Source organism: Delphinapterus leucas, chromosome 20 (assembly GCF_059928025.1).
Source record: "Delphinapterus leucas isolate spDelLeu-1000000601 "Yukka" chromosome 20, BTC_Dleu_Yukka2, whole genome shotgun sequence".
Lineage (NCBI taxonomy): Eukaryota > Metazoa > Chordata > Mammalia > Artiodactyla > Monodontidae > Delphinapterus > Delphinapterus leucas.
In genome coordinates, this window is record NC_143148.1 from 48,421,225 (window position 1) to 48,446,965 (window position 25,741).

A 25,741-nucleotide genomic window follows, 5' to 3' on the forward strand; every position below is an offset into this window, starting at 1 on the left:
CCTATAGTCCATTGATCCTATTTCCTTCTCCATCCCTCACCCCCTCATGCCCTTACTCTTCTCCTTAAATAATGTTAAGTTCCAAGTCAGTCATTATAATCACTGCCTCTTCTAGTACGCTATCAGTCCCCTTGCCCTCTTTTGCTTTGTCACACTTGCTTGGCCAAACCACAACTCCGGTCGAATCCAAATCTCTGCGTGCTCTGTGGGTGTTCTCCTTGGCTGGAGGGAACTCTGAACATGTTCTCTGGCCTCGCTGGTTGTTTTTTTTTTTTTGGCTGTGCCGCACAGCTTGTGGGATCCTAGTCCGCAACTCATGATCGAACCTGGGCCCTCAGCAGTGAGAGCGGGGAGTCCCAACCAGTGGACCGCTAGGGAATTCCCTGGCCTCACTGTTGATTCACGATCACTAACCTCAAGGAGACCCTTAGTGCTGCCTGGGAATCCTGCTGTATTTCTACAGTTTATTCATTCTCCTGCCCTCCTAGAGGACTGTTCCAGACCTTCTCCTCTCTTCTCAAAAGTCCCTTCTCACCCTTTGCTGATGACCTTACTTCCTGTTTAATCGAGAAAACATTATTGGCGCTCACCGCCGTATCTATGCACCTAATTGCATCTGTGCTATTTCCCCTTTCCTGTATTTAGTAGGTCTTTGCTGTCCATGCTCCCAGCAAAGCCCAAGGCCTCCACTTGCGCACTAGGTTTCGTTCCTCTTTGCTGAGTCAAGAGTGTTGCTCCAGCCTTCCTCCCCTCTCTCTTAAAAGTTACTTCTCTAGTGGCACATTCCTATCAGCATAAAACTGTTGGTGTTTCTTTCATCTTGAAAACAGCAACCATAGATTCTCTTGATTCTACTTTTCCTCCAGATACCAACCCATTTCTCTACTTCCTTCTTGAGCAGACTCCTTAAGAATTCTCTTTTCTTGATTCTCTGATTTTTCTCCTTCCAATCTCCTTGATCCCACTGTAATCAAGTATTTGCCCTCACTTTTCTATCAGAACTGCTCTTCTCGAGGTCACCGAGAACCTTCATGTTGCTAAATCAGTAGTCCCTTCTCAGTTCTCAGTTTGGGGAAGCCAGAATCATTTGACAAGTTGGTCTCCTTGAAACACTTTGTTCACTTGCTTCCGGGATACCACGCTTACCTGGTTTTCTTCCTGCCTCTCTCACTGATGTCATCTCCTTTGCTGATTCCTCCTTATCGTTCTACCTCTAATGCTGAAGGACATAGAGGCTTAGTCCTTGGACCACTTCTCATTCTTTTGTATAGCGCAACCCTGGAGAAGTTTTTGAGGCTAATGTTATAAGTACTGTACATATGCTGATAACTCCAAAATTCATCTCTCCAGCTCGATTTCTCCCTTGACTTTTTTTTATTTAACTGCTATGTTGAGATGTAATTCACATGCCATACCAATCACCCATTTAAAATGTACAATTCAGTGGTTTTTAGTGTATTAAGAGAGTTGTGCAGTTATCACCACAGTAAATTTTAGAACATTTTCATTACCCCAGAAAGAAACCCCATAACCATTAGCAGTAACTCTGTTTCTCTCAATCTTACCCCAGGCCTAGACAACTACTAATCTACTTTCTACCTGTATATATTTGCCTATCCTGGACATTTTATAAAAATGGAACCATGTAATATGTGGTTTTCTTGTTTTTTTGTTTGGTTTTTTATTTGCGATACGCGGGCCTCTCACTGTTGTGGCCTCTCCCGTTGCGGAGCACAAGCTCCAGACGCACAGGCTTAGCAGCTATGGCTCATGGGCCCAGCCGCTCCGTGGCATGTGGGATCTTCCCGGACCGGGGCACGAACCCGTGTCCCTTGCATCGGCAAGCGGACTCTCAACCACTGCGCCACCAGGGAAGCCCAATATGTGGTTTTTTTGTGTCTGATTTCTTTCACTTAGCATAATGTTTTCAAGGTTCATTCATATTGTAGCATATATCAGTACTTCATTCCTTTTTATGGCTGAATGATATTCCATTGTATATTCCAATGGATTTTGTCTATCCATTCATCTGTTGATTTACATTTGCATTGTTTCCACTTTGGGGGCGTTAAAAACAATGTTGTTAAGGACATTCAAGTACAAGTTTTTGTGTGGACATATGTTTTCATTTCACCTGTGCATATACCTTGGATTGAAATTGCTGGGTCATATGGTTACTATGTTTGATCTTTTCTGAGAAACTCCAGATTATTTTCCAAAGAAACTCCACCATATTATATTCCTACCCACAGTGCATGAGGATTCTGATTTCTCTGCATCCTTTCCAGTACTTGTTATTATCTGTTTCTTTGATAATAGCCATCCTTGTGGTTGTGAAGTGGTATCTCATTGTGGTTTTGATTTGCATTTCCCTAAGGATGTCAGGCATGTTTTCTCATTTGTTGCCCCTTTGTATATCTTCTTTGGAGAAATGTCTATTCAAGTCCTTGGACAATTTTTTATTTGGATTGTTTGTTTTTTTGTTGTTGAATTGTAAGCTTTCTGTATATATTTTGGATCCTAGTCCCTTATCAGATACATGATTTGCCAAAATTTACCCATTCTGTTGGCTTTTCATTTTCTTGATAGTGTCCTTTGAGGCACAAAAGTTTTAAATTTTGGTGAAGCTTAATTTGTTTTTTTCATTTGTTTCTTGTACTTTTAAGAAATTGTTGTCTAATTTAAGGTCAGAGAGATTCACCTGGGTTTACTTCTAAGAGTTTTATGTGTTTGATCCCTTTTGAGTTAATTTTTGTCTGTAGTGTGCGGTAGGGGTCCATCTTCATTTTTTTGCATGGGGATATCCAGTTGTTCCAGCATCATTTATTGGAAACACTGTTCTTTCTCAGTTGAATGGTCTTGGCACCCTTGTCAATCAACCATAGATATTTGGGTTTACTTCTATACTCTCAATTCTATTCCTTTGGTCTATGTGTTTATCCTTATGCCAATACTGTTATGATTACTATAGCTTTGTAGTTAATTTTGAAGTCAGGAAGTATGAGTCCTTCAACTTTGTTCTTCTTTTTCAAGATTGTTTTGGCTTTTTGAGGTTGCTTTCAATTTCCTTTGAATTTTAGGATCAGTTTATCCATTTCTGTGAAAAAGGCACTTGGGATTTTGATAGGGATTGCATTGAATCTCTAGATCAATTTGGGGAGTATTGACATCTTAACAACATTAAAGTCTTCTAGTGTATGAACATGGGATGTCTTTCCATTTTTTTAGACCTTCCTTGATTTCTTTCAGCTGTTTTGTAGTTTTTTGATGTACAAGCCTTGTCTTTGCTTTCATAGTTCATTTTTCCCCCTAGTTGTTTCAGCACCAAATGTTGAAAAGACTATGCTTTCCCCTATTGAATTATCATGGAACCTTTGTAAAAATTCTATTTACAGATAAAGAAGATGTGGTATATATACAATGGAATACTACTCAACCATAAAACAAGATGAAATCTTGCCATTTGCTACAATATAGATGGACCTTGAGAGTATTATGCTAAGTGAAATAAGTCAGACAGAGAAAGACAAATACTGTATGATTTCACTCATATGTAGAATATGAAGAATAAACAAACAAAATGAACAAACCAGGGGCTTCCCTGGTGGCGCAGTGGTTGAGAGTCCACCTGCTGATGCAGGGGACACGGGTTCGTGCCCCGGTCCAGGAAGATCCCACGTGCCGCGGAGCGGCTGGGCCCGTGAGCCATGGCCGCTGAGCCTGCGCGTCCGGAGCCTGTGCTTTGCAGCGAGAGAGACCACAACAGTGAGAGGCCCGCGTACCGCAAAAAATAAAAAAAAATAAAAATAAAAATAAAAAAAAAAGAACAAACCAAAGGAAGACCAGCGCATAGATACAGAGAACAGATTAGTGGTTACCAGAGAAGAAGAGGCAGAGGAGAGGGGAAGGGCAAAATTGGTAAAAGTGATCAACTATATGGTGACAGAGGGCAACTAAATTTTTGGTGGTGAGCATGCTATAGTGTATACAGATGTAGAAATATAAAGTTGTACACATGAAACTTATATATGTTATAAACCAGTGTTACCGAAATAAGAAAGAAAGGAATAAGGAAAAGAAGAGAAACTATTCACCATATATCTGTGGGTCTACTTCTGGACTCTATTCTGTTCTGCTCTATATGTCTGTCCTTATGCCAATTCCACACTCTTTTGATTATTGTGGTGTTATAGTAAATCTTGAAATCAAATATTGATATTGTAAATCCTCTACCTTATTCTTTGAAATTATTGTTTAGAGTATTCTCAATCCTTTGAATTTCCATGTACATTTCAGAATCAGCTTATATGTTTCTAGGAAAAAAGCCTACAGGAATTTTGATTGGGATTGAGTGAAATTTATGAATGAATTTTAATATCGCAACCTCCAATCCATGAAAGTGATTTTCTCTACATTTATTTAAGTGATCTTTAATCTCTCTCAGCAATCTTTTACAGTTTTAGAATAAAGGTCTTGCACACATTTTTAAACATTTATCTCTAAGAATTTCACATTAAAATTATTTTAAAAAATTAATTGTGGTGAACATACACATAACAAAATTTACCATCTTAACCACTTTTAAGGGTTCAGTTCAGTAGTGGTAAGTATATTCATATTGTTGTGTGACCAATTTCCAGAACTTTTTCATCTTGAAAAACAGAAACTCTGTGCCCATTAAACAACAACTCCCCATTTCTCCCTCCCCCAGCCCTTGGAAACCACCATTGTACTTCTGTTTCTATACGTTTGACTACTCTTGCTACCTCATGTAAGTGTTTGTCTTTGCTACATCATATGGTGTTTGTCTTTCTGTAACCTGGCTTTTTTCACTTAGCTTGATATCCTCAGAGTTTATCCATTTATAGCAAGTGCCAGAGTTTCTTTCCGTTTTAAGGCTGATTAATATTCTGTTGCACACATATCACATTTTGTTTAACCATTCATTCATCAATGGACACTTGCGTTGCTCCCATCTTTTGACTATTGTGAATAATGCTGCTGTGAACACGGATATACAAATATCTCTTTGAGACCTTGTTTTCAGTTCTTTTGTAAGTATACAAGGAAGTGGTATTGCTGGACTATATGGTAATTTTATTTTTAATTTTTTGAGAAACTGCCATACTGTTTTCCACAGTGGCTGTACCAGTTTACATTCCCTCCGACAATGTACGAGGCTTCTCTTTAATCCACATCCTTACTAGCATTTGTTATGTCTTGTCTTTTGGATAATAGACATCCTGACAGGTGTAGGGTGATAGGTCATTGTGGTTTTAATTTGTATTTCCCTAATGATTAGTGATGTTAAGCATCTTTTCATGTGCTTGTTGACTATCTGTATATCTTCTCTGGAGAAATTCTGTTCAAGTCTTCTGTCTATTTTTAAATTGGGCTATTTGTTTTTTGTTGAGTTGTAGAAGTTCTTTATATATTCTGGATATTAACCCCTTATTAGATATATGATTTGCAAATATTTTCTCCCATTCCGTAGGTTGCTATTTCACTCTGTTGTGTCCTTTGATGCACAGAGGTTTTAAATCTTGATGTGTCTAATTTATCTGTTTTTATTTTTGTTGCCTGTGCTTTTGGTGTCATATCTGTTGAGGGTACTTTTAAAAACTTCATTTTCCGGGACTTCCCTGGTGGCGCAGTGGTCAAGAATCCGCCGGCCAGTGCAGGGGACACGGGTTTGAGCCCTGGTCCAGGAAGATCCCACATGCTGCGGAGCAAGTAAGCCTGTGTGCTGAGCCTGTGCTCTAGAGCCTGTGAGCCACAACTACTGAGCCCACATGCCACAACTACTGAAGCCCACGTGCTTGGAGCTCGTGCTCCACAACAAGAGAAGCCACCGCAAGAGAAGCCCGCGCACTGCAATGAAGAGCAGCCCTCTCCCGTTGCAACTAGAGAAAGCCCACGCGCAACAACGAAGACCCAACACAGCCATAAATAAATAAATAAATAAGGAAAATATTTTTTTAAAAAACTTCATTTTCCTATAGTTTATTGCCATATAAATATGATTGATTTTTGTGTGTTGATTTTGTATCTTATGGCCTTGCTAAGTTAAATTGCTGGTTCTAGTAGCTTTTGTGTAGTCCATAGAACTTTCTACACACATAACTACATAATCTGCGAATCAAGACAGCTTTACTACTTCTTTTCAAATCTGTATGCTTTATTACTTCATTGCAGTGGCTAGGATCTACAGTACAGTGTTGAATAGAAGTAGTGAGACAGGCATCTTTGGCTTGTTCCCAGCCTTAGGAGGAAGCATTCAGTCTCCCGTTATTAAGTATGATGCTAGCTGTTTCATAAAGTTTCCTTCTATTTCTGGTTTGCTGAGAGTTGTTATTTTCAGCGGCTGTTGAGTTTTGTCAAATGCTTGTTCTGCATCTGTTGTGATGATCATAAGATTTTTCTCCTTTATTCTGTTAATATGATGGATAACATTGTTTTCTAAGAGTAAAAGAATCCAATTGGTCATGATATATTATTCTTTTTATATGTTATTCATTTCAATTTGTTAAAATTTTGCTAAGGATTTTTACTTTTATGCTTATAAGGAGTATTTGTAATTTTCTTTTCAAGTAATGTTTTTGTCTTGTTTTGGTACCAGTAATATTGGCCTCATACAGTGATTTGGGAAGTGTTTCTTTTCTATTTCCTGGACGATGTTGTGTAGTATTTTTTTTTTTCTTAAATGTTTGATAGAATTCACCAGTAAAGTCTTCTGGGCCTGGAATTTTCTTTTTAGAAAAGTTTAACTAAAAATGTAATTTCTTTAACAGGTATAGGGCTATTCAGTTTATTTGTTTCTTATCAAATAAGCTTTAGTAGTTTGTCTTTTTCATGTAATTTGTCCATTTCATCTAAGTTGTTGAATTTATCAGCAAAAAGTTGTTTGTCATATTTCGTTATACTTTTAGTGGCTGTAAGAATGTTTACCCGTCTTTCATTCCTGACTTTGGAAATTTGTGTCTTCTCTTTTTTCTGATTAGTCTGCCTAGAGATTTATCAATTTTATTAATTGTTTCAGTGAACCAGCTTTTGGTTTCATTGATTCAATCTATTGTTTTTCTCTCTTCTATTTTGTTGATTTCTGCTTTTTATTTCTTCCTTCTTTCAGTTTAATTTGCTCTTCTTTTCCTAGCTTCTAAAGCTTGAAGTTTAAATCACTGATTTTAGACCTTTCTTCTTTTCTAAAATAAGCATTTAAAGCCATGAATTTCCCTATAAACACTATTTTAGGCCCTTGGGCCGCGCCGGCGGGGCATGGCATCCGAGCAAGGCGGTCGTCGGCTGGCGGCCAGTGCTGGGTACCGGGCGGGGGCCGGGGGATCGGCTGCATACTGGGGCCGAGGGCCGGGGCAGGCGGGGCAGCTTTCTGCCTCTCGCTGGCCGCGGCAGCGACAGCGGCAGGCGCCAGCGAGGCCCCTGGGGAGTGGCGGCGCAGCCTGACGGGTGGGACCATCGGCCGCGCTCAACCGGCGCGATGCCTTTCTTGCTCCGTGAGCTGGTGCAGTGGCTGGGCTTCGCTACCTTCGAGATCTTCGTGCACTGTTGGCCCTGCTGGTGTTCTCCGTGCTGCTGGCCCTGCGTGTGGACGGCCTGGCTCCCGGCCTCTCCTGGTGGAACGTGTTCGTGCCCTTCTTCGCCGCTGACGGGCTCAGCATCTACATCACCACTATCATCTCCGTGCGCCTCTTTCAGGATGGAGAGAAGCGGCTGGCCATGCTCCGCCTTTTCTGGTTCCTCACGGTTCTTAGACTGAAGTTCGTCTTCGAGATGTTGTGCCAGAAGCTGGTGGAGGCGACTCGGGAGCTCTGGTTTGGCCTGATCACGTCTCCGGTCTTCATTCTCCTGCAGCTGCGCATGATCCATGCCTGCCGGGTCAACTAGCCTCGCAGAAGATAAGCTAGAATGCGGGACCCCAGGCTGAGGTCCTGCTGCACCAGAGGAGAATTCTGGGTCTGAAAGCCAGCTTGTGCCCTGCTGGGTGCTCAGCTTTCTCTCTATCAGTCATCTCTGAAATTGTTCCCTCAGCAGGGCTAAAAAGAGCAGCCTTGATTCTTAAAATGTATCCCCTCTTATTTCATGCTTTGAATAGCTAATCTTGAGTTGAGATCCTGAGAAGGATCCTGAGAAGGCCAGACAGTCCTGAACTCCTCTGACAGTTGGAAACTGCATATAAGTAAAATGTCCTGATGGGCTCTGAGTATTTTCATGGATCCTGGGAAAGTACCCACTGTGCAAAGGCTGCAAAGCTGGACTCGGGATCTCCCCTGGCCAGCAGTGCTGACCTGAGAGCTTACTGCCCCATCCACCCAGACAAGACTTCCTTAGATGCTTGAGCTCTAAAAAGTGTAAGCAACTGGGGAGGATGGCTCTTTCTTCATTCCAGCCCAGGCAGACCGGAGTATGTTGAATAAGCATGATCGGGACTCTATCTGGATATCTGTCGCCTGAGAAAAGAACTTGCTTTCAACGCGCTGCTTGTCTTCCTATCCCAGCAGACTGCATTGTCACGACTTTTCCACTACCTCGTGGCTGGCATAGTGCACCTGAGACCTTTAGGCTGCCCTAAGGGACCAGAGAGTGGAACAGGTGCTCTGACGCGCATAGCCATTGAGACCTACACATGGGAAGTTTGCAGATGGTCTCAGGCCACGCCTGTTGGCCTAAGGGCTTTGGTTTGATGCCGTCAGGTGCCAAATGAGAACATTTGCTGAGATAAAAATAAAATAAGAGAATGTTTTGCTGAAAACAAACAAAAAAACCCAGTATTTTATTTAGCTGTTTAAAAATATTATGAATTCTATAAATTTTGATATATTGTGCTTTTATTTTCATTCATTTCAATATATTTTCTAATTTTTTGTGATTTTTTTTCCCCTATAACTTATAGGTTATTAGAATATCATATTTAATTGCCAGATATTTAGGGATTTTCCAGATAACTTTCTGGTATTGGTTTTTAGTTTAATTCTGTTGTGATCAGAGAACATACTTTGTATGACTTGAATCCTCTTAAATTTTTTTGAGATTTGTTTTGTGGCTCAATATGTTTTAGTTTGCTGAACATTCAACATGCATTTGAAAAGAATGTGTTTTCTGCTGTTCTTGAGTAGATCTTCTGTCAATGTCAGTTAGGTCAATTTGGTTGATGGTGTTTTTCAGGTCTTCTGGAACTATACTGATTTTCTGTCTGCTTGTTTTATCAATGATAGAGGGCAGAGTGTTAAAATCTCCAGCAATAATTGTAGCCACTCCAGCTTTCTTTTGATTAGTGTTCACATGGTTATCTTTTTCTATCCTTTTACTTTTAATCTATCTGTATCTTCTTGTTTAAAATGGGTTTCTTAGAGAAAACATACAATTTTGTGTTGCTTTTATCCAGACTCTCTTTGCCTTTTAACTGGAATGTTTGCATTTAATGCAGTTATCAGTATGATTGGGTTTAAGTTGACCGTCTTGCTTGTTTTCTGTCTCTGTTCTTTGTTTCTTTTTATCCTCTTTGCTTGACTTCATTTGGACTAAGAGAATTTTTTATTCTATTTTATCTCCACAATGAGCTTGTTAGCTTTTTACCTCTTTGGCTTATTTTTTTTAGGGGTTGCTATAGGTTTTACCTTATACATTTTTAACTTACCATAGTGTATCTTCAGTTAGTCTTATACTACTTCATGGATAGGCTAAGAACCTTGCAACAGTATTCTTCCATTTATTTGCCTTCAGCAGAAGATTTCTAAGTCCTTCACTGCTGCCTCAAGTTCAACTACTATACCTGAGAGGAGGGTGAGTGAGTAGTCCCTAAATAATAAAATTGAGATTTCGCAGTTCATAGAGCAGACATTATAAGATTTGAGCAAATCATATTAAGTTGAGACCTGAAAGCACATATAGTCTTATTTTTCTGGTTCTGTGGTTCAGGTGACTATAAGGGTGAGGAAATTTCAGTATAACAGAGACAGGTGAAGACTGGGCTATAATTAGTAGGAGGCTGCCAGTATCAATTTGATGCCAGTTAGAGAAGATTCAACTTACTACCTCATATAAGAATCAGGGATCATATTGGGAATCTTTGGTCTCCTAAACCCTAGCAGAACTAAGCTCCTCTACCTGTTAGCATCCTTCTGAATATGAAGAATATTTGTCCTGTTTCAACCAAAGCCTTCCTCTCTCTCAAGCCATAAACTCAAGGACTTGTTACTTCCCAGCACTGAAGTGTTCACTAGCCAGCTCTCAGTTTTGAGTTGGGATCATTAAGACTTGCATAGCTGCTTTAGGCTCAGAGCTCTTCTCTGCACTTCTCCTTTTAAGGATCTATCTCTAGACAAGGATGGCCTGTTCTCTGGCAGCTAAGTTATCTGCTCTGTCATTTAAAAATTTTTGGACAACCTGTCCACAAATATGGAAGCAACTTCACTAATTTTCTTTCTCAGATGTTGAAATTATAAACCCTTGAAAGGATAGTAATACCTGTATGGTACTTGGATCAGTAAGATTTATTCAGTGTACCTGGATACTTATGTTTAATTCCCCTGAGCACTATGAACTGAGCCATATGTGATTCAGTTTCTTTATCGTGTTTGCTTAGATGTTCAAGAAAATCCTTCAGCTATGCAATACTTTATAGGTTCAGTTGCATTGATTTGGGAGGGAAGAGAGAAGGTAAACATGAACTTGACATTTCTTGAGTGCTCATTCAGTGCCAAACTTCCCATCTTATAGACGGGAAACAACAAAGCCAGAATCTGAATCTGCCTGACTCAGCACCTGCTTGTGCAGCCTTTGTGATGGGTCGCATCTTAGATGTGACTGGGTTTAAATTCTCTTCCCTATTGTAAAATTGACAGGGGTGCTGGTATACAGAGGGAAGAGCAGACTGGATGATACTGTAGAAAGCTATGTCTTTAGGGTCTTTTGTTCCTTCTGTTTCAGTAAACTCTTAATATGAGTGGAATCACATTGATAGGTTGGTGTGCAGTGGCAGTCCTGTGTCTGATCTGGCCTTTAGAAAAACATAAAACATTCATGTAACTTGATTTTTTAATATACAATTTGGGAAGCAACAAAATCTTTGGCCGACAGATGTGAAAAAAAGTCTATGAAGCGGATTGGGTCTGGCTTATGAACACTTATTTTCTTTCCCCGGTAGCTAGATTTCAGACTCCTCCCACCCCTGAGGTGTATAGAGACCAAGTCCATACATGTTAACTACAGTCTGCACACCATTTACCTAGAAAAACGTTTCAGAGCAGACTTGAAACCTATTTTTATACTCTATTGTTAGGTAACAAAACCTACCCCAAAACTTAATGGCTTTAGAACACAGCCATTTTATATTTGCTCATAATTCTGTGTCTCAGGAATTGAGGCAGGGCTCAGCTGGCTGGTTCGTCTCTGTGTGGCCACAGGTGGGGCATTTCATGAGATTGTAGTTGATGGTGACTGGGGGTGGAACATCTAAGATGGCTTCACTCACAGGACATGGACCTTTGTGGGCGTGGCTAGGAGGCAAGGATCTCTCCCTCTCCAAGTAGCTTTCTCACTACTTGTTTAGCTTGGGTTTCCGTAAAGTGGGAGCTGGATTCCAAGAGCAAGCATTCCAAGCAGTGAAAGCAGAGCTGACGTTCTCTTAGGGTCCAGCCTCAGAAGTTACTTGCTGTCATTTCCTCCACATTCTGTGGGTCTAAACAGGAATCTGGGCTAGGAGAGGGGCCATTGCAGAGAAGCCTGTGGGATGGACATTATTGTTGTGACTGTCTTTAGAAATATAATTTATCATTGAATCCTTCCTCTGGAGAGCTTGAGCCCCACCCCAGGCCATTTCAGTCAGAATCTGAAGAAACGGTGAGGTGAGGTGCTCTTAGGGAAGTCCCGTGTGTGCTCTTCTAAGCACTCAGCCTGGCTCTTTCTGGCTCCTGCAACATGGCATACGATGTGCGAGACCACTCCCTCTCCTTTGAACCATAGTGATCAGAGAAATTGAAAATAATTTAAGCGCTGTTTCATTTTTTTCTAGAACACAGTCCTACCTCTGTAAAAATTTCCCCCGTCTGTTCCCGCACACGCTGACGTTTAGTACTATTGTTTTTTATGATACTAGAAAGTATGGTGAATTCCCGGTACGAACTTAGTCTTCTGTGTCTGTGTCTTCTGTGATAGCAGAGCACTAGACTCCAGTAGTTACTGAGTTGAACCATTAAAAATGGCACCACTGCTGCTGAGGGTTTTCTGTGGTAGTCAGAATTGGGATCCTATGGATCAGACAATTGCACATCCCTGTTAAGAATTCAGAAAGACATGTGATCTTGCATCTGAACAGATTTAAAATTAGATTCAGCCTGAAAAGTGGCCTAAACATTTTTAAAGGAGAAATTTTTTTTTTAATGTGGAGGCATATTTAGAATGCCTTGAATAAATACAATTTACTTCTCTGCACATTACTTTATTTAGAAAGGCCTAAGGCAGAACCCCTTCTGATTTTGAACCATTTAAAATAGAGGACATTTACTTTATCATTTTCAAAATAGGAACACACAAGTTTTACTCTTGAAACTACTGGAATTAATTGTATATGAGAGTGTTGTAGTTCATGAAGTGCTGAACCATGAGATTCAGCATGGGATTCTCCCTATACAGTTGGCCCTCTCTGTCCGCAGGCCCCCAATGCATGGATTCAACCATGGAAAAAATTCCAGAAAGTTCCAAAAAGCAAAACTGGAGTTTGCCACTCACTGGTAACTATTGAATATTTACATAGTGTTTACATTGTATTAGGTATTGTAAGTAATCTAGAGATGATTTAAAGCGTATGGGAGGATGTATGTAGGTTTTATGCATCTTATGTAAGGGTCTTGAGCATCCATGGATTTTGGTTTCCGTTGCGGGGGGCAGGGGGGTGAGGGTGTCCTGGAACCAATCCCCTGTGGATGGATACCGGGGGTGACTCTCCCTGTAAGAGGTGTGGATTCCCAGGCCCTCCTCTCCTGAAGAGGCTGTGTAATAGATCTCTGGTGGGACTTTGGAATCTATTTTTACTGAGTATTCTGGGAACTTCTTAGAAATGCAAAGTCATGGGCCCCATCCCAGACCTTCTGAATCCATATCTGGGATGGGAGGATATCTGGGGTGCCTGGGTTTTAACAGGTTTTCCAGGTGATTCTTACACTTGCTAAAGTTGGAAGAGCACTGTTATAGAGAAATCCCTTTCTTAGTTCTCTGCCTGAAAACTCCATTTCTACTAGAAAGTATCCCAAAAGATTTTCACTTACAGAGTTGTACAACTATCACTAAAATCCAATTTTGTAACACTTCCATCCCCCCAGAAGTTACATTATATCTGTTTGTAGTCAGTCCCTGCTCAGTCCCACTGATCTGCTGTCCTGGATTTGTGTTTTCTGGGAATTTCTTATAAATGAAATCATACAATATGAAGTCTTTTGCATTTGGCTTCCTTCTTTTAGGTTCCTCCATGTTGAGCGTGTTGTTCTTTTTTAATGCTAAATAGTTTTCCATTGTATGAACTTACTGCATTTTGTCTGTCCATTCACCAGGTGGTAGACAATTAGACTGTTTTTAGTTTAAGGCAAATATGAATTATGCTGCTGTGAACATTCATGTGTAAGTTTTTATGTGGATATGTGTTTCCACATGGCAGGTCTTTGTTTAACCTTTTAAGAAACAGACTTTTCCAAAGTGGTTGTACATTTCAGCAGTGGATAGGGGTTCCAATTTTCTCACATCCTCAAAACACCTGGTATTGTCAGTCTTATGAACTTATAGCTATTCTAGTAGGTGGGTAGTGGTATCTTATTGTGGTTTTTTATTTGCGTTTCCCCAATGACTAATGATGTTGAGCCTCTTCTCGTGTGCCTAATAGCAATTCATATGTCTTTTTTGGTGAAATGTCTACTCATACCTTTGCCCATTTGTTTTTTACCAGGTTGGCTGTTGTCTTACTGAGTTTTAAAAGTTCCCTATGTATTCTGGATATGTGATTTGAGAATATTTTCTCCCAATATATGGCTTGTCTTTTCATTTTCTTATATGGTGTTTTTTAAAGAGCAAATATTTTAAATTTTGATTGAGTCCAGTTTATCAATGGTTTTCTTTTTTTTTTTTTTTTTAAGATGTTGGGGGCAGGAGTTTATTTATTTATTTTTGCTATGTTGCGTCTTCATTTCTGTGTGAGGGCTTTCTCTAGTTGTGGCAAGCAGGGGCCACTCTTTATCGCGGTGCGCGGGCCTCTCATTGTCGTGGCCTCTCTTGTTTGGAGCACAGGCTCCAGATGCGCAGGCTCAGTAGTTGTGGCTCACGGGCCTAGCCGCTCCGTGGCATGTGGGATCCTCCCAGACCGGGGCTCGAACCCGTGTCCCCTGCATTAGCAGGCAGATTCTCAACCACTGCACCACCAGGGAAGCCCCCAATAGTTTTCTTTTATTGATCATGCTTTTGTTGTCATATGTAAAAAGATCTTTGTCTAATCCAAAGATCACGGAGATTTTCTCCTGTGATTTCATCTAGAAGTTTTATAGTTTTAGTTCTTACATTATGTTTCTATTCCATTTTAAGTTAATATTGGGGTATGGTATGAGGTAAGGGTCTCAGCTCCTTTTTTTTTTTTTTTTTAAAGAACCACTTGTACCTTCAGTTGTCTTAGCCCCATTTGTTGAAAAGACCATTCTTTCTCCCCACTGAATTCACTTGGCAAAGTCAACTGGCCATAAATGTAAAGGATTATTTCTGGACTCAATTCTGTTCCATTGATTTATATGACTACCATTATCTTGGTTACTTACAGCTTTATAGTTAAGTTTTGAAATCTGGTAGTGTATGTTCTTCGAATTTGTTCTTTTTCAAAATCTTTTTAGCTATACTAGGTCCTTATATTTCCATCTAAATTTTTACAATCAGCTTGTCAATTTCTACAAAATGGTTATCAGTTTTTGAATCCTGATGTTTTCCATTCAGGAGTCTTTATGACTTCTCAGAGAGCAACTGAAACTGACTCTGCTCTTTGGGAGGTTATAATAAACGGTTCCTGAGAGACACTTGATGTACCGGCCTCTCTCCAGGTTAGGCATGCAGCGGGTTGAACAGCTAATGAGAACACAAGGCAAGGCCAACTCCTGAGCAGCGATGACTGCGGTGTTTCTCTTAACCTCGATGGCTCACCAGCAGTTGGCACTCCATAAATACATAATAGGAGTAAGAGACCATGTACAATAAAGAACGAGTTGAGGATAATGCCTTTATCTTCCCTGTTCTTTTTGAGCCTTCCATATTTTAAAGCCACCTTTGTAGCCATGAGTTGTGAAGCAGCCTGGCCAAGGCTGGTTCCCTCTTCGTTGAGTTACCAGCAGCTTCATGGTTTTATCAGATTTTTTTCACCTGTTCTTGCTTAAGCCTGTAACACATTATCACTCAAACCAGACATTCTTTTATCTTTTCAGAAGCTTGCCAGAGGAAACTCTGGTACTTCCCTTCCTCAGTTTTACTTAGAGGAACATTTTATCTCTGGCCTGCAAAGGATGGCTGTTCATCTTTTAACATTTTAAATGTGTATTTCTTTTGAACAGGCCGCCTTCCAGACTGTAGTTCTTATCTTCCTTCTCTTTCACTAGGCCTCTTTGGGCTGGATTTGCTTAAACCCAGCTAATGTTTATTGAGCATTTGACTATATGCAGGGTATCATTTTAGGCCCTACTAGATGTGCAGAAATGGACAAAACACGGTTCTTGCCCTCATGGAGCTTGCGCTTTCAGAATTTAATCCTTGGAAGTCTTTTGCAGTGGTTTAGCTATCAACCTTGCTGGGTAAAGGACAGGCGTCCTCGTCCTGTTGACTCACTTTGCTGCCATTGATTTTACAAGGATCAAATTGTTTAATGGACATTCTGCTTTCCCTTGGAAAAAAAGGTCTGTATATATAACAAATGAACCAATAGTGACACACTTATAAATGGAGTAACATAATATTTTAAGCACCTCATCTGTTATTTAATATTTTATTCTTCCAGGGGAGCTTAACATGGTTCTCTTTCATCCATGGGTCTCTTGAAAGTGGGATTTTTTTTTTTTTCTCTCCAACATTGCTTAATACTTCCATCTGAAGGAGGCAGTGGCAGAGGATTTGAGACGGTGATTCTGTTAGCTGCCTCCCCTGTCCCTTTCTGTGTTGTGGGAAACCCTCGTCTTTACCAGAACCTCCTGGCAGGTGTCCTGGTTGGATCAGTGGTCAGTGCTTGTCTGGTGACCTCATGGATTCAGTTAGGGACATGTTCTTTGAGTGCCTGTTGTGAGAGTTTTGTTTATTTCTTTGTTTTTAATCTAACCCACACCCATGCAAAATAGATTCCCCATGCCAGAACCAGAATAACTCTGGCCAGGGCTCAAGAAAAACCTGGTAACTGACTAAAATTAAACACATGAACTCTCCCTGCCCTTTGCACTACAGTTTTTTATTAGGTATTCTTGACTGTTTTTTCCCCTTAGGAAAAGGCTGGGAAGTGGAAGCTTGAGTCATTATCCTAGGCATAGAGAGGGGATGGATGAGTGGGGAAGGTTACTGCTAATAAGCATAGGTGGGGCCAGTGCAGGTTTTTACTGGATCTAAGATTTCTTTTTTAACCTAGCAATAAAGATTCCATGGCATTATCAATCACTGGCTTTATCCAAGGGATCCCTATCATGGTCCTAACTTGACTTTGAATGTGAACCGTATTGCACCTGGTGCCTATAATCCTGCGTTGCTCTTTTGACTAGGCTGAATCTTCTCTTTAATGATCTCCCTGATTACTCCCAGGTGGAGAATGTGGTATATTTATCCCTGACACCTTTCAGATTATAGTGGATCACAGCCCTGAGAAAAGGGCACTACCTAAAGTTGGTTTTTATTCTGACTTGAAAATAAATGTCTTGGAAATTAAATCGCTTTCTTTGCTGGTTTTACCTTCCTGCTGGGGTAGTAGTAGTATGGGAGTGAGGTTAAAGTCCCCTGAAAAAGCATGTGTGTACAGATAGTAGAGAACCGTGTTGTGGGACTTTTTAAAACATCATGAGCCCCTTAGAATTTAATGTTTGCATTTTTCTGGACCTAAAGAGGTTTTTATTTTTATCCAAAAAAAAATGAAGCCTTTCAAAAATACAGGACAGTACAGAAAATAATATGGCAAACATCTATGTTCCTATCACCAAGATGAAATGTTTAACATAAACACCCTTGCTGTGGATTTATCTGTTCTGTACTTATATGCATCTCCATGATTTTGTGTGTGTATTAAAAATGAATAGATAGAAAGTATCTGTTTCTTTGTAACTTGGCTTTTTTGGTTTTTAATTCAGACTTGTGTTTTTGAGATGTATTTGTGCAGATCCAGCCCATTTATTTTAATTACTTTGTAGTGTTCCCTTGATATGTGGACAAATATATCTCAACTTTTTCATCTGTCTGCACAGTGAGGGACAGTTAATGAACGTACCTGTTTGTTTTCTAATTGTTGTTGGCATATTAAGAGGGGTCCTGTTGACTTTCTTGTGTGTAGATCTCACGTCTGGCAATTTTACTGAGCTTGTATGAGTTCTAGCAGTTTCTAGATTCTCCTGCCTTTCCTAATGCAGATAATCATATCACACTTGCGTTTCTTCCTTTCTGGTCCTTATATCTTTTGCGTCTTTTTCTTGTTGTGTTAGTTTGCTAGGACTGCCATAACAAGATACCACAAACTGAGCGGCTTACACAACAGAAATTTATTTTCTCACAGTTCTAGAGGCTGGAAATTCAAAATCAAGGTGTCGTCAGTGTCGATTTCTTCTGAACCTCTCTCGTTGGCTTGTAGATGGCTGTCTTCCCTCTGTGTGTGTATCCTAATCTCCACCTCTTATAAGGACACTAGTCATATAGGATTAGGGCCCACCCTAATGACCTAATTTAACCTTAATTACCTCCTTAACTGCCCCATCTCCAAATAGTCACATTCTGGGTTACTGGGTGTCAAGACTTCAACATAGGAATTAGGAGGGACACAGTTCAGCCTGTAATACTACGCTGGCTCAGCTGGCGCATACACCCCTAAATGGAAGCAGTTATGGTGGGCATCCTTGATTTGTTCCTGACCGCAGAGGGATTTTAAAGAGAACATTCTTAAAGTTTCACCACCGAAAGTGATCGTTGCTGTGGCTTTGTAGGTGCTTTTCACTGGGTTAGAGAAGGTCCTTTCTGACCCTTCTTTGCCCTCAGGGATGGATGTTGGAGTTCCAACCGCAGAAGAGCCTGCTTTCATCCGTTAGAGCTCAGAAAACTTAAATGCCTGGCTTTCCTCACCGCAGGGTCCAGAGAGATGACCTGGGCCCCATCCCAAGGCTAATTTGGAAAGAGCAGTTAACTTGAGGCCATGGAGGCGGCATGCTGACAGGGTCAAATTCCAGCATGTAAATGGCATCAGGGATGGGGGGTGTGATGGTGGCGTTTTTCTCAACTGTCCCCGAGATGGGAGGCTCCTCATTGGTCCATTTGTGTTACGGTGTTTGGCCTTGTCCTCAGAAGCTTAGCTTACGTGTTACTCTGCCACCGTTAACCTTTTCGATGCCTAAACACCATGGTCATTTTCTGCTGGGTGCTGTGTTTTTGGCCAGTTTGTCCTCCCTTTCCCTCTATTTGGGTTTGCTCTGTAGTTCTTTCCTAGGTTTTTGAGTTGGACCCTCTCAATAATGATTTTACGTTATTATCATTTTCTCGTATATTCATTTTCCACAACTTTTTAATATAAATTTTTAAATTTTTGGCTGTGTTGGGTCTTCGTTGCTGCGCGTGGGCTTTCTCTAGTTGCGGCGAGCGGGGGGCTACTCTTTGTTGCGTGCGCAGGCTTCTCATTGCAGTGGTTTCTCTTGTTGCAGAGCATGGGCTCTAGCCACGCGGGCTTCAGTGTTGTGAAGTAGTAGTTCTTTTCAGGCTCTAGACCACAGGGTCGGTAGTTGTGGTGCATGGGCTTAGTTGCTCCGCGGCATGTGGGATCTTGCCAGACCAGGACTCAAACCTGTGTCCCCTGCATTGGCAGGCGGATTCTTAACCACTGTGCTACCAGGGAAGTCCAGCATTTTCCACAACTTTATTGAGACACCATTCACATATAATTCATGCATTTAAAGTATACAATTCTTTTTAGTGTATTCAGGGTGTGCAACCATCATCACCATCAATTTATCCCAGAAACAAGCTCTGCACCCTCCACATCTTCTCTCCGCCCCCCCTCCCCCAACCCAAGTCTCCCAGAATTAGGCAATCTATCAATACTTCCTGTATAGGTTTGCCTGTTCTAGTATATGCATTTTAAATTTCCCATAGGTTCTGCTTTGCTGTCCCACAAGCTCTTTTAATCCACAGATGAATTATTTTTTTATCCCCTTGTATTGTTTTCTTTCTAAAAATCACTTTGACATTAACATAAGAAGTCTTTTGCTGATTTAGTATTCAGGATTCATGGCTGTAGAATATCTAGTGAAAATATTATTCTTAGATCTTTTGGTGTGGTTGGCAATTACATTTCCTTAGATGATCCAATACAAATGCATACTATTATCTGCTCTAAGTAGTGTGGAAATTAAATCCCCTGAAATAAATGAACTAACTCTCCCTCAAATGATCTCCTGGGGACTTACTTCTTTCTATAAGTTACTTGGCTTGGAACCATATTAAATCATTCATTAAGTGCCTCCAGTTCTTTCATTCTTTTTTAACCCCCACATTCATTGCCATATTTAATTGTCTTGATAGAGACATTGGTTTTATGTTTATAAATGTATAAGATATATTTTTTCTTTTCCCCAATTTGTTATTTTGAAAGATTTAAATCCTACAGAAATCTTAAAGAATAGGACAACGAATACCTATATTCCCCTCACCTAGATTTAGCCAACTAACATTTTGTCGTATTTGAACTCTTTTCCCTCTCACTCCCTTATCTCTTTCATGTATAATTTTTTCTGAACAATTTAAAAGTTAAGATGTAGGGACTTCCCTAGTGGCGCAGTGGTTAAGAATCTGCCTGCCAATGCAGGGGACACGGGTTCAGTCCCTGGTCCGGGAAGATCCCACATGCTGTGGAGCAACTAAGCCCGTGGGCCACAACTACTGAGCCTGCGCTCTAGAGCCCACGTGCCACAACTACTGAAGCCCGCGTGCCTAGAGCTCGTGCTCCACAACAAGAGAAGCCACCGCAACGAGAAGCCTGCGCACCACAATGAAGAGTAGCCCCCGCTCACCGCAACTAGAGAAAGCCCGCATGTGGCAACAAAGACCCAACGTAGCCGAAGGAAAAAAAAAAGTTAAGGTGTAGACGTTACTGTATACGTATTTGTAGGATCTGTCAGACTGTACTGTTTTTGGAGTCTTGCCCTTGGTGGATTGTTTCCCTCTGTGTTTTGTAATTTTTGACTGCAACCTCATCATCAGAGTAGGAGGTGCAGGCCTGTAGCTGCAGAGCTCAGGAGAGGCTTTTCTTCCTCTGTAGCACAAGCAGACCAACCTCCCCCTAACCCTCACTTTCTCTTTTCAGTTCTCTTGGTTTCTGGCACTTGGGGATTTCCAGTTCTTTCTTTTGTTTTCCAATAGTATTAGGTAGTTGTAGCAGTAGGGTTTTCTGATTTTCTAGGCTATCATATTACTGTAACTGGAAGTTCCCCTGGTTTTAATTTTGGGAATTGAGACTTGGCGCTTCAAATAAGTTTTAAGTCTTCGGTTTACTCTCCTGTGAACTTTCAGCAAGTGACTCAAGTTGGTATCGTTCTCACGATTTAACAAGTCCCGGATTCTTAGCTCCCAAATCATTATTAATCCTGATTACAAAGATCTTACCGGTTATTTTTTTCTTAATGATTGGGGGTTGGAGAAGGGATGGGGTGGTGAAAAGCAGCAGGGAGGATGGTGAAGTTGTTAAGTTGTAGAAGCCCCAAGGGCCCTGTTTTGCTTATTCTTCCGGTTCTTAAGGGCATCAGCACATCAGCATTTAAATGTGTCAGAATGGTTTCCTTTTCTATATGATCAAGCTAGAGCAAAGTTATTGCATTTTAAAAGATGAAAAGAATCGCGGTTCACTCCCCTGCTGAGGTTGTAGTTTGAAGGATTTATGACTTTTTAACATTTTCTTTTTTTAGACAGGATCTTATTTTCAACAACAGATGGAAACAGCTGTGTCTAGAGCATGTCCCCTTCTGCGTCTCATGAAATTTACTAGCAAATAATGGTTTAGAAGCTCTGAAAACTGAGAGAACCCTGTTTTGACAAACCTAGGCTTCAATATGATGGGTGTGAAACACTCATTTTTTTAAAAACTCTATAATTTTTAGTTTGCAAATTTGCACCTGCTCCAGTGTCACTTAGAAAGCATCTCTCTCTCTCTCTCTCTCTCTTTTTTTTTCCCTCTCCTCTCCTTTTGGTCCACTTGACCTACCTCTTTTTCCCCCACATTACCCATTTGGATTATCTCAATCCTAATATTTCATGTAATGCCAAGATTACTATCCCAAGGAAGGAAGGGATGATGTCTTTAGGCACAAATGGCTCAGAAATATCAATAAACATTTTTGGTAATTGATTAAGTTTACTTTAGTTTTAGAATTAGAAGATGAAGTTTTTGTGATTAAGAGACCTCTATAGACTTTTGATTTTTCTTCTCTACAGTAAGTGGTTAGACTAAATGAGTAGTTCTCAACTAGAGAAGTTTGGAATCGTCTGAGGAACTTTTGTTTAACTTTTTATTTTGAAATAATTATAGATTCACAGGAAGGTGTAAGCATAATGGAGTGGTCCCTTGTACCTTTATGCAGTTCCCTTGCAGTGGTATATCTTATGTAACTGTGGCACAATATCAAAACGAGGACATTGGCATTGGTACCTTTGGGACAATCCACAGACCTTCAGATTTCACCACTTGACATCCACCCGTGTGTGTGTGTGTGTGTGTGTGTGTGTGTGTAGTTTGTGTAGTTTTATCACATGTGTAAGTTGGAGTACCAGCCACCACAATCAAGCTATAGAATGTTCCATCACCACCAAGATCCCCAGTCCTTCCCTTTATTCCCCTGGCAACCACTGATCTATTCTCCATCTCTATAATTTTGTCATTTTGTTAATGCTCTATAAATTGAATCATACAGGTGTATAACCTTCAGGATTGGCTTTTTTCTTTTCTTAAAAAAAATATTTATTTGGCTGCACCGGGTCTTTGTTGCGGCACGCAGGGTCTTTAGTTGTGGCATGCGGGCTGTTAGTTGTGGCATGTGGGATCTAGTTCCCCAACCAGGGATCGAACCTGGGCCCCCTGCATTGGGAGCCCAGAGTCTCAACCACTGGACCACCCTTTCCAAGTTGTTGTGTATATCAAGATTTCATTCCTTTTTTGTTTTGCTTTTTTTTGTTAAGCAGTATTCCACAGTTTGGATGGACCACAGTTTGTTTAACCAACCTGAGGAACTTCTAAAAAATACTTGTTTGCTGGCACAGCCATAACACCACCACTATCACTACCCACCCCAAATACATCTTTTTTACTATACTTATTTTGTGATCATATTTCTTTTCATCTCGCCACTCTTCTATCTATCCATCAATCTTATTTTTTGACGCATTTCAAAGTAAATGCAGACATCTGTGTACTTTCCTCTTAATATTTCAACATGCATACAATTAACTGGTGTTCAGTATTTGTTTATAGTTTCTCTTGATATAAAATTTGCATACAGTAAAATGCACACATTTGAAGTATACATTCACTGAGTTTTGACAGTGTATACGCAAGAACGTTGCAAATCCCCATCGAGATAGAAAAATTACATTACCCTGCCAGCCTCAGCTTGTGGGTCAGGAGAGTTAGAGTGGGGCCCAAGCATGAGTCGTTTGTAAAGGACCCTAATTTTGAGGAAGCTGATTCTGATGTATGCCTTTGTAAAGTACCCTTGCTGACCTGACAAGCCGCCTTCAGGCCAGCAAGCATGTTTAAGGTGAGGCCAGGTCTTCTGATCTCACAAGTGTGAGTGCCCCCGCTCCTGCAAGGCCACCTCCATCCTCAGGCAGATGGATCCGCCAGAGACAGCGAAATTAAGAGAGTTATACAGTGAACATCCACATAACTACCACCCAGACTCTACAATCAATATTTTCCTGTATTTGCTTTATCACAAACTCTTCGTCTGTGCAGTCCTCCATCGGCCCATCTTATCGTTTCGATGCATTTCACCAAATGCAGTTTTAATCTCTCCATGATCTCCTCTGTGATTCTGCTCCATTGTGGCACCAACTTTTAAAATTAAAATAGAGCTGGTGACCCATGTGAAAATGAGGAGAATCTGAGCCCGCAGATGGGAAAAGCATTTTCGTTTGCTGCCATCAGGGATATGACACGTGTGTTCCAGAGGCTAGACATCCTGTGACTTGGCTCCACGAGGCGTCTGTGCTGGAAGTGAGGGAGGAACCTCCTGAGGAAACGGACTTTTCTTTTCCTTAAAGTCCTGCCCCAGGTAGGCCAACTGCCTTCCTGAAGCTCTATTCATAGATCCCAGAGGAAATCTCGGGGATTTTTATCTCACTACCCCCCTCACCTTATAAAATTCAGTTAGTTCGGGTGGGTGGCTAGAACCTTAAAGTTAAACACCAAATATCTAAATATATGTGTAAGGTGGGAACAGAGGGTCAGAAAAGAATTATATTCTCCAACTTGAGGACTCCAGCTGGAGAGATGAAAACTGCAGCCATCAAGGGCTACTTGTGGGCCCAGAGGTCTTCCATCACAGGTGTGCCTCGTGCTGCAAAACACAGCCCAAGTATTGAATAAGCAGACTTGACTCACAGAAATAGAGTTTTCCTCATGCGCTCAGATGATGTCTTTTCATTTCGTGCATTGGGATGACATGTCACATTTTCAAGAAAATCTAGACTTTAGAAACAATCCTTTAGGGGTTTCCTGATTGCTCTGGGCTCCTGGGCTCCCTGTGTAGGCTGCCTCTGCTGTAGCATCGTCCACTGGCTTGTTTGGCTTGTCACATTCTTCTGTTATATTCCCTTCGGTGGCCAGCTCAAAACTTCGCTTTTCATTGAATTAACTTCCTTCAACCCATAGGTTTGCTTCCATTTAAAATCATTTCTTCCCTCCTTGTTGACAGTTCACTTCTTACCCCCTCTCCTCCCAGCAGGACTACTTAGTTTCCTCTGGATTTGGGGTTCCTGTGGAAATGGCAGAGCCCTGTGGAAAATAATCGGCCTGCTGTGTGTTTCAACAGCATAGCGTTTTCATGTACAGTTTGTCTTCCAGAGTGTGAAGCGCCTTGTTAACTGTATTGATCCAGAAATGTGGTTCCTGGTTTGGAGAAGGAAAATAAAACCCAGCAACTGTTGTTGTGAGGGGCAGTGTACTTTCAGGGGTCTGGTTCTGGAAGTCCAGTCATGGCCTTCCAGGGAGAAGCTGATGCCCCTTTGGCTTCCTGATTCCCTGGGTGTTCTGCCGCCGCCTCGCTGGCCTCCGTGGGTTCAGGGATAAGCTAGGCACTAGCTCTTGGTCTCTGGTCTAAGATCCTGGGCAGAGAGAAAGCGTGGGGAGGGCACAGCGGGTAGAGCAGGCACAGAGGAGATCACTGTGGGCTTCTCAGGTCTTGTGCTGGATTTTCAGCCGCTATTCTGATCTCTGAATCAGGCACGTCTACTTCAGGGTCTAGAATCATTGCTTTTTACTTTAAGAAGTGATTTAATAATTTACCAGTCAATAATAGCAGCGTTCTGTGCCTCCCTGACCATCTCCTCCATGCCCATCCTGTGATGGCATTGCTGCATTGTGCGTGGTTCCTCTCCTGCTATTAATTCCACTGGGGGATTGGCCTCACCTATTCACGTGGAGCGTTGCCTCTTCTGGAGTGTGAGACCAGCTCTGTGGCGATGGTGCCTTGGCTTTCACTGCCCCCATCAGCTGGACAGTCTCAGCCCCTCCTTGTCTCTCACACCTGGCCTTTCATACTGGTCAAGTCCAAACAAGAGGGTCTGACTCTCTTCCTGGTCAGTTCTCCTGTGTAGCTCTCTTGTTTTAGAACAGTAATTAAAGGAGCAGGGTGTCTGGATGAACCTATTATTGTGATCTTATCAGCTTCCCAGAGCAAATGCAGAAAGAAGGCTTTCTAAGTGGCAGAGCAGGTGGGCCGATGTCCTTATTCATTTGTAGAGCTGGCTTCCCTCTCCCAGCAGGCAGGGCCAGGTGTTGTCCCGTGCTGCATTGATGGAAGAAGAGAGTTGAGAAGTGTGGGAATGTCATTTGGGTTTTGCCCCTTGCTTCCATTGTAGTGATTTCTAAAGGAACTACTTCTCTGGTTTGAATAAAGTGGTAGTGCTGGCCAACTAGAACTAAGTACCACCCCTCCCTTTGTGCATATTCACTCCACTTTCCCAGTCCCCGACCTGGGATTTAGAATCTCTCCCTTCTTGTGCGGAACCAGGGTCCTGATTTAAGGTCCTGGGTGTCTCTTGTTGGGAAGAACTTGGTCCCCAGCACTTGCCATGCTACTGGGCCGGCTGCAGGCTTGATGATGGCACAGCTGCTCCCTCTGGGAGAGAGCCTTTTCCTCTGCCCACAAAGCCAGAGGCATCGTGGACACACCAGCTCCGTCTGGAGCAAGAAACCCCTTCCTGCAGGTCTGTGGAGAGTCACTTCTGCTAGACAGGCACGGGAATGTTGCTCGTGACTGCTTCAGGTGAGCTT

General features: G+C 41.4%; 1 protein-coding gene and 1 pseudogene across 3 annotated transcripts in view; both read left to right on the plus strand.

The window, feature by feature from the left end:
- Nucleotides 1-25,741, plus strand: part of ZNRF1 (zinc and ring finger 1) — a 100,925-nt gene that overhangs the window by 26,098 nt on the left and 49,086 nt on the right. The gene's annotated exons all lie outside the window — the stretch shown is intronic.
- Nucleotides 1-25,741, plus strand: part of LOC149744700 (transmembrane protein 203-like) — a 77,769-nt pseudogene that overhangs the window by 16,267 nt on the left and 35,761 nt on the right. Inside the window, exon 1 of the transcript XR_016391024.1 lies at nt 1-25,741. This exon is cut by the window's left edge and continues 16,267 nt beyond it; it is cut by the window's right edge and continues 13,371 nt beyond it. The product of XR_016391024.1 is annotated as a transmembrane protein 203-like (transcript).